The sequence below is a fragment of the Arachis ipaensis genome, chromosome B05 (genome assembly GCF_000816755.2).
Source record: "Arachis ipaensis cultivar K30076 chromosome B05, Araip1.1, whole genome shotgun sequence".
Classification (NCBI taxonomy): domain Eukaryota; kingdom Viridiplantae; phylum Streptophyta; class Magnoliopsida; order Fabales; family Fabaceae; genus Arachis; species Arachis ipaensis.
The window spans coordinates 142899016-142907637 of record NC_029789.2 but is presented as its reverse complement, the minus strand read 5'-3'; positions in this window follow the sequence as shown (position 1 = coordinate 142907637).

The following is an 8622-nucleotide window of genomic DNA, read 5'->3' as shown; positions in this document are numbered from 1 at the left end:
AAGTAGAAGAGGAAAGAAAGGAAAGTGGAGAAATAAGGAGTTGCGAAAATATAAAGGGGAAAACGTAACCGTCAGGAAGAAGCGCTAAAAGGCAGGGGCATACCTGTCATTTTGCACGAATTTCAAATCATGAAAAGATGGGCATTTAATGCCCCGCACAGAAGCCAAGGAGGCAACGCCAAAAATGAGATAACCACGCGTGCAAGACAGGAAGCGCCACGAACGAACTCCCGGGAAGAGAGAATACATCCCCCTGCGAGTAAGACAAACGCACCTAGCCACGAACTTCGAACTTCGAGGCGGTGCGTTGGGGCACTATTACGGACCACCAAAGTCCAGCCCAAACTAGTCGCCGGGTCGGGTCACCACCTCTGACCCAAGCCCAAACTAACCCTTACAAAGGAAACCAGTGGGCCAGTCCCCACACCCGACCCGGACCACACCCGACCCGGATCACACCCGACCCGGACCACACCCGGTCTCCCCATCTGTGCAACTCAGCACACCCTGGCAAACCGGTCGGGTCGGCTTCCCTTGGGAAGCACCCGTAGCTCCGACCCAAGACCCGGAACGATCAACACCTCCCACGTGGATAGGGGCAGCTCGTGAATACCCTGACAAGTGGGCTAGGTCATCTTTTGGGCCCATCCAACACCATATATAAGGGGAGAGATCAGCTCTCCCCCCGAGGTACGTCACACTTTTACCTAATTCGGCCATCTTCCCGTACGGACTCTGACTTGATCATCAGAGTGTCCTTGCAGGTGGCCACCCCCCGTGCTCCACTCCACCTCCGGCATCGTCGACGCACCTCAGTCCTCGCTCTACGTCAGCTCAGGGTCTCCCCTGCCCCTCTACTCATCATCATCCGACCCGTCGAATACCCGAGGACATCAGGTAACGAACAAAAACATAGACTAACAATTAGAGAAAAACCCAAAACCGCTTCTGATAATTACCTCGAAAGACAACGAGGCCCTTAAAAAAAAATTCAACCCGACTCTTGACAATTACTTCGAAAGGACAACGAGACCCCTGTGCCAAAAAAAGTCAATGTTGCTTTTTTTGGCACAGGGGCTAATCAGTCCCCAAAAAAAAAAGATCAGGGCCGGATTGGGTGTTTTTCTTTTCTTGGGGCCTCGTTGTCCTTTCGAGGTAATTGCCAGGAGTTGGGTGGGTATTCACTCTAATAATTATTATCAATGTTATTCGTACATCAAAATTAGCTACTAAAATCATTCATCAATATATGTGTGGTTTAATTTATTTTTAATGTATATTTGTGTATTTCAACTTGTATTTTATATTAGTGGCTGACTTTGGTAACTGATTTTATATTAACTATCTATTCTTAATATATAAAAGTAGATACATAAGTTTACCTACATTACTTTTAAAATGTCTTTTTCTTTCTACTAATATTATGTCTGTAACATCACTTACTTGGCAAAATATTATAATCAACTACTCAATTTTTGCCAAATCAAATATTATTTTCAAATCAGCAAAAAAATAAAATAAAATATACAAAAATTTGTAATCAAATTTGTAACCTACAAAGATATTGAATCCATATCTATATATTTATCAAATCTCACCATTATAAACAATACAATAAATTTATAACTCCAATAATTAATTTATTAATTTCTATAAATAATTCATTAAATATAATAAACTTTCATATTACAAATGAAATAATAATATTATTAATCATAATAAATTTTACGTTATAAATATTCAAATTTCATACTATTTGAACTACTTATATAAGTCTCTTGTCACTATTCCTTCAAATGACATCAAATTTAGCACAAATCTATCTATTCTTAATATTTAAAAGTAGACACATAAGTTTACCCATATTACTTTTAAAACATCTTTTTCTTTCTACTAATGTCATGTCAGCAACAACGCTTACTTGGCAAAATATTAACCACTCAATTTTTGCCAAATAATATACACACAAATTTGTAATCAAATTTGTAATCTACAAAGACATTGAATCCATATCCATATATTTATTATATCTCACCGTTATAAACAATGCAATAAATTTATAACTCTAATAATTAATTTATTAATTTCTATAAATAACTCATTAAATATAATAAACATTCATATTACAAATGTAATAATAATATTATTAATCATAATAAATTTTAGGTTACAAATATTAAAATTCCATACTATTTGAATTACTTATATAAGTCTCTTATCACTATTTCTTCAAATGACATCAAATTTAGCACAAAAAATTCATTTTCAAACTACACAACATCTCAAACTTACTCAATGGAACATCATTCTTTGGACAATATCACCAAACAAAAAGACAATTAGTTTATCAAAGTTCGCGTGGTTCATCTAAGGGAAACATTAACACCCACAAATGAAGAAGAGTCTCTTTGCTTAAAAATGATTATATTAAATAAAAAGGTACAAACAAACATATTTATTATATTTTTAAATTGAATTTACGAAAAAATACTTTAATTATTTTTGTTTTTTATACTTTTTATATTATTTTATAATACTTTATATATAATTGTATTTTAATATCGTTAAAATTATACTTCTTTCAATATACTTTCATTGTTCCAACTTTTTACTCACAATTGTTGTGAAAGAAATTAAAGATCCAATTTGAACATTTTCCAAGACTATTTTAAATTTGCATCACTTGAAACATTGTCTGACAGAGTGGGTCAAAGAAAAATACTAACAGGTAATTTCGTTTTATACTATTTTAATTATTCTTATTAAAAATTATTTATTCAAAAAAAAATCTACACATTTTTGTTCTTTTTATTGTAGACGTCATTGAAAAAGTACATCAAGAGATTAAGAAAAAAAAAATCATACAAATTCAAGACACATCTTCGGAAGAAAAACATACTTGCAAAGATGGAACAAACTATTAGAATATCATAATTAGGGAACAAAATCAGGAAAATATCAAAGAAGATTAGAAAAAAATCAATCTAATTTATTAGGATATTATTCCATAACGAGAAAAAGTACATCAAGAGATTAAGAAAAAAAAAAACCATACAAATTCAAGACACATCTTCGGAAGAAAAACATACTTGCAAAGATGGAACAAACTATTAGAATATCATAATTAGGGAACAAAATCAGGAAAATATCAAAGAAGATTAGAAAAAAATCAATGTAATTTATTAGGATATTATTCCATAACGAGTGTACTCTTAGCGTACTCTTGGTCTATATATTGGTAAGAACTTTGTAATCACAAATGAGAAAATATAAATAACAAAAATAATACTTTTTAAATAATTCTTCATTTCTTTCATAAACTCTTTGTACCATGGTAACATGGTATCATAGCATAGTTAGATTTTAGGGGCTCAAAATCAACCATTTCTTTACAAATTACAAATATACTACGCAATAATTTTGGAACCTGATCATCACTTTTCCGATAATAAGTTCCAAACCGGTTTCCGTCTTCTCTCTCGTCTCAATCATCGTTCTCTCTCTCGCATCAATGGCGAGTTGTCCCCATTGCCGAAAATATCGCAAAAGATGTTACAATGATTGTAGGTTCAAGCGGCATTTTTTGCCTAATTCTCGCCGTGCGAAGGAGCAATAACTGTTGCTCATGGAGGTGTTTAATGCTGATTGCGTTCTAAAGTTCCTGAACGGCGATGATGTCCGTCACAGTCGAAGAATATCATACTTAGAGAACAAAATCAGAAAAATATGAAAGAAGATTAGAAAAAAATCAATGTAATTTATTAGGATATTATCCCATAACGAGTGTACTCTTAGCGTACTCTTGGTCTATATATTGGTAAGAACTTTGTAATCACAAAATGAGAAATATGAATAACAAAAATAATACTTTTTAAATAATTCTTCATTTCTTTCCTAAACTCTTTGTACCATGGTAATACAAACAATATAATAGAAGAAAGTGCATACAACTCAACAATTAATAAAGAACACGCATTCACAAGAAACTCAACAGAAAGAACAAAACAACAATTCTAACAATAACCAATAAAGAAAAAGGAGGACGAGCGCCACATAAGAAAACTAAATCCATCAACTAAAACAAATGCAAAAATCAAATTACTAAATAAAAATATCACTTTGTACAACTCTAACATCCAAATCTTTTGTACTACAAATTATTTTAAACAAAACATTTTTTAAATTTAACCTTAGTTTACACATATTTAATTTAATTCTATAAAATATAGTCATTTTTAATATTTATTATATACTATCATTAATTTACACTTGAAACATTGTCTGACAGAGTGGGTCAAAGAAAAATACTAACAGGTAATTTCGTTTTATACTATTTTAATTATTCTTATTAAAAATTATTTATTCAAAAAAAAATCTACACATTTTTGTTCTTTTTATTGTAGACGTCATTGAAAAAGTACATCAAGAGATTAAGAAAAAAAAAATCATACAAATTCAAGACACATCTTCGGAAGAAAAACATACTTGCAAAGATGGAACAAACTATTAGAATATCATAATTAGGGAACAAAATCAGGAAAATATCAAAGAAGATTAGAAAAAAATCAATCTAATTTATTAGGATATTATTCCATAACGAGAAAAAGTACATCAAGAGATTAAGAAAAAAAAAAACCATACAAATTCAAGACACATCTTCGGAAGAAAAACATACTTGCAAAGATGGAACAAACTATTAGAATATCATAATTAGGGAACAAAATCAGGAAAATATCAAAGAAGATTAGAAAAAAATCAATGTAATTTATTAGGATATTATTCCATAACGAGTGTACTCTTAGCGTACTCTTGGTCTATATATTGGTAAGAACTTTCTAATCACAAAATGAGAAATATAAATAACAAAAATAATACTTTTTAAATAATTCTTCATTTCTTTCATAAACTCTTTGTACCATGGTAACATGGTATCATAGCATAGTTAGATTTTAGGGGCTCAAAATCAACCATTTCTTTACAAATTACAAATATACTACGCAATAATTTTGGAACCTGATCATCACTTTTCCGATAATAAGTTCCAAACCGGTTTCCGTCTTCTCTCTCGTCTCAATCATCGTTCTCTCTCTCGCATCAATGGCGAGTTGTCCCCATTGCCGAAAATATCGCAAAAGATGTTACAATGATTGTAGGTTCAAGCGGCATTTTTTGCCTAATTCTCGCCGTGCGAAGGAGCAATAACTGTTGCTCATGGAGGTGTTTAATGCTGATTGCGTTCTAAAGTTCCTGAACGGCGATGATGTCCGTCACAGTCGAAGAATATCATACTTAGAGAACAAAATCAGAAAAATATGAAAGAAGATTAGAAAAAAATCAATGTAATTTATTAGGATATTATCCCATAACGAGTGTACTCTTAGCGTACTCTTGGTCTATATATTGGTAAGAACTTTGTAATCACAAAATGAGAAATATGAATAACAAAAATAATACTTTTTAAATAATTCTTCATTTCTTTCCTAAACTCTTTGTACCATGGTAATACAAACAATATAATAGAAGAAAGTGCATACAACTCAACAATTAATAAAGAACACGCATTCACAAGAAACTCAACAGAAAGAACAAAACAACAATTCTAACAATAACCAATAAAGAAAAAGGAGGACGAGCGCCACATAAGAAAACTAAATCCATCAACTAAAACAAATGCAAAAATCAAATTACTAAATAAAAATATCACTTTGTACAACTCTAACATCCAAATCTTTTGTACTACAAATTATTTTAAACAAAACATTTTTTAAATTTAACCTTAGTTTACACATATTTAATTTAATTCTATAAAATATAGTCATTTTTAATATTTATTATATACTATCATTAATTTACCGTCCGCACATTGCGCATGTCTTATTCTAGTTTATATTCATTTTGGACAACATAATAGCGTTTCTAATTTCTAACGTCCACAATCATTATTACTTTCTTATTTTACAATAATAAATTAACTAATANAATTAGTTGCTGCTGTATTGAGTATTGCAACTTTCTTTTATTTTGAAGCCTTTGGCAAACTTGGTGTTTATTATATGTATTACACGCAACAACCAAATCAAAAGAAAAATTAAGAATAAGAATTTAAGCTTAGCTTGGAACTATTCTTACTTCATAAAGCACAACATCAGATGGGACCATAGTGTATAGTTCTGTGAGCAGCATAAATCTTTCAAAAGTAATCACCTATGAATTCTTGACTTTCCATTTCAAAAGTAATCTTTACAAGAATAGTCATCTATATGGGTCCACCACCACGATTTCTTCTTGCTTATGGCATACAAATTCCACACGTTATCGTTCACCCCAGGCAACTTGTTTGTAAGACTGGAAAATGAGTAAAGCTAACTCGTGAGATAATTCGAGTTTAACTCATTAATAGTTAAACTCATGAGCTTGTAAATTGAATGTGAGCTTAATGACATGCTAGATTTAGCTCGGTTTACTTTTAGTCTTACTTAGTTGTTTTACAATTATAATTTAAGAAACAGAAAATGAGTGAATAGTTTAAGCAAAACTAGCTAGCGTGTGAGAAGTGAAGACCTTTTTTTTTGTCAGTTATCTAATTAATTACATGTTACCACAATATATATATATATTTTGAAGTAAAGAGCTCGTCACAATAAAGTGGAGCAAATAAAAAAGAAACAACAACTAACAAACAACAAGAAACAAAAATAAATCCGTAGTCATCTCCGACATAGTCATCAACAACTAAAGGGTTTTTCACCAATCCACTCATAAGAGCTTGTAAACAATCCGTTAATAATTTTTACCACACTTGAATCTTGATTCTTAAAATTTTATCATTCCTTTTTAGCCAAATTGTCAAGATGACAGCAAAAAAGTCAATCAACCACCTCTTCTTCTCAACCTTTTTCACTGGTATATTTATCCAACTTTTAACGTGTTGTTTGAGCGCACCTAGAATAGTCCACTGAACAAGTGAACAACAGTTTTAACAAACTTATTACATAATATACACATCTTATCATTCTATTCAATAACACCTAATCTCTTTCTTTAGTATTCACCCTGTCAAGTGCCAACCAATGCAAACTAAGTAAATAACTCAATCTTTGGTGGTTCAAATAGTACTAGTAAAGCTATAGCTTGTTATATCTTTCGAAACTAATTCTGCCTACAACACTTGCACAAAAGAATTAGTTGAATAAACACCTTTTCAGTAATCGTAATTTTTTCCATTGAAAAATGGAGGTCTGTTGTTTGATTGCCCTTCGGTCAGAGTATAAACCACTATGTTGGATCTCATGTTGTTGGTCATCCTGATCTTTCTTTCAAGTTGTGAAGCTTGATCTCTTTGAGATCAAGTTCTGATACCAATTGATGGATATCAGTGACTAAGAAAACGGGAGTTGAATCTAGGCCTCTGTTGAGTTTGAAAAACTTGAAATATGATGATGATCAAACATTATTAATTAAGAAAAATTATTAATTTGATTTATGCTTCAAATTGTTTGTTTAATAATTTTGTTTAATGTGCAGATTCTGTTATTGGGCCAAAAGTCACATAAGCCCAATGTGATGAGAAAGTATTCAGTCCTTGTGCAAAAATAATTCCACACTATATGGCTGAATCATTTAAATGGACATCAAATTTATTTGGGTCAAGTTTCATGTGAATAGCCCAAATTAATTTTTGTTGAGAGACCAACAAGTCTTGGTCCGAAATTGAAGAAGAAAGAAAGGAAATGGAGCATGCTCTCATTCGGTTACCTAATCTCCTTTTGTGAAATGAAATTCAAATTTTAATTCAATTAAACTCATGCATTGGTAACTGAAAAGGAAAATTAAAATTGATTTGGTTGCATTAAATGACTCTACACGTTTCTTTATGCATAGGGGAATGAAAGTGGAAATTAATTTGTTTTAAAACATTCATTACTTCCTTTGAAAGTTTCGTTTCTCTCTTCTCTCTCTTCTCTCTCTTTTTTGGTCATGTCAACAGGAAAGAAGAAGATTGAAGTTATCAGAGAAACTATTAGGGAAGATAGGAAGAAGAAAAAGGCTAGGGTGATGGCCTTTACAAAAGGAATATCCGAAGCATGGAGTGGCTAATATTTTTGCCACTAAAAGCAAGATGTGAAGAAGAAGCTTCAAGATCTTCATACCAAAAGTAGAAGCAATCGGCTTGGTTAGAGAAGAAGATCTCTGTGACAAAGCTCAATTCCATTTTTGTTCATCCAAGACAGAAGGTAGCTACTGTAACTACGTGGAGGAAGAAGCAAATATGAAAAGGAAGCAGCTGTCAAGGATCAGAGAATCATCAAGGGTTGAAATTCTTTCTTGGAGCCAAAGTCAAGATCAAGGGTTCAGATTGATGAAGCTTGATGAGAAGGGTTGAGAGAGGTACTTGCATGTTAGCTTTGTTTCGGTTTTCTCTCTCTCTTCTCTCTGTCCGAACCGGCTGTGTGATGGAGAAGATGTTGGTGGCTTGGTTGAACCGGTTTCAACCTTGGAAGCTTTCCCTTCTATAATAAGGGTGAACTGTAATGTCCTGAATTTTTTTTAAACTTTTTACATTTGATTTTTTTTTGTTACTATCCAACCCTCTAATTTTATCAAAATTCCTATACTAGCCTT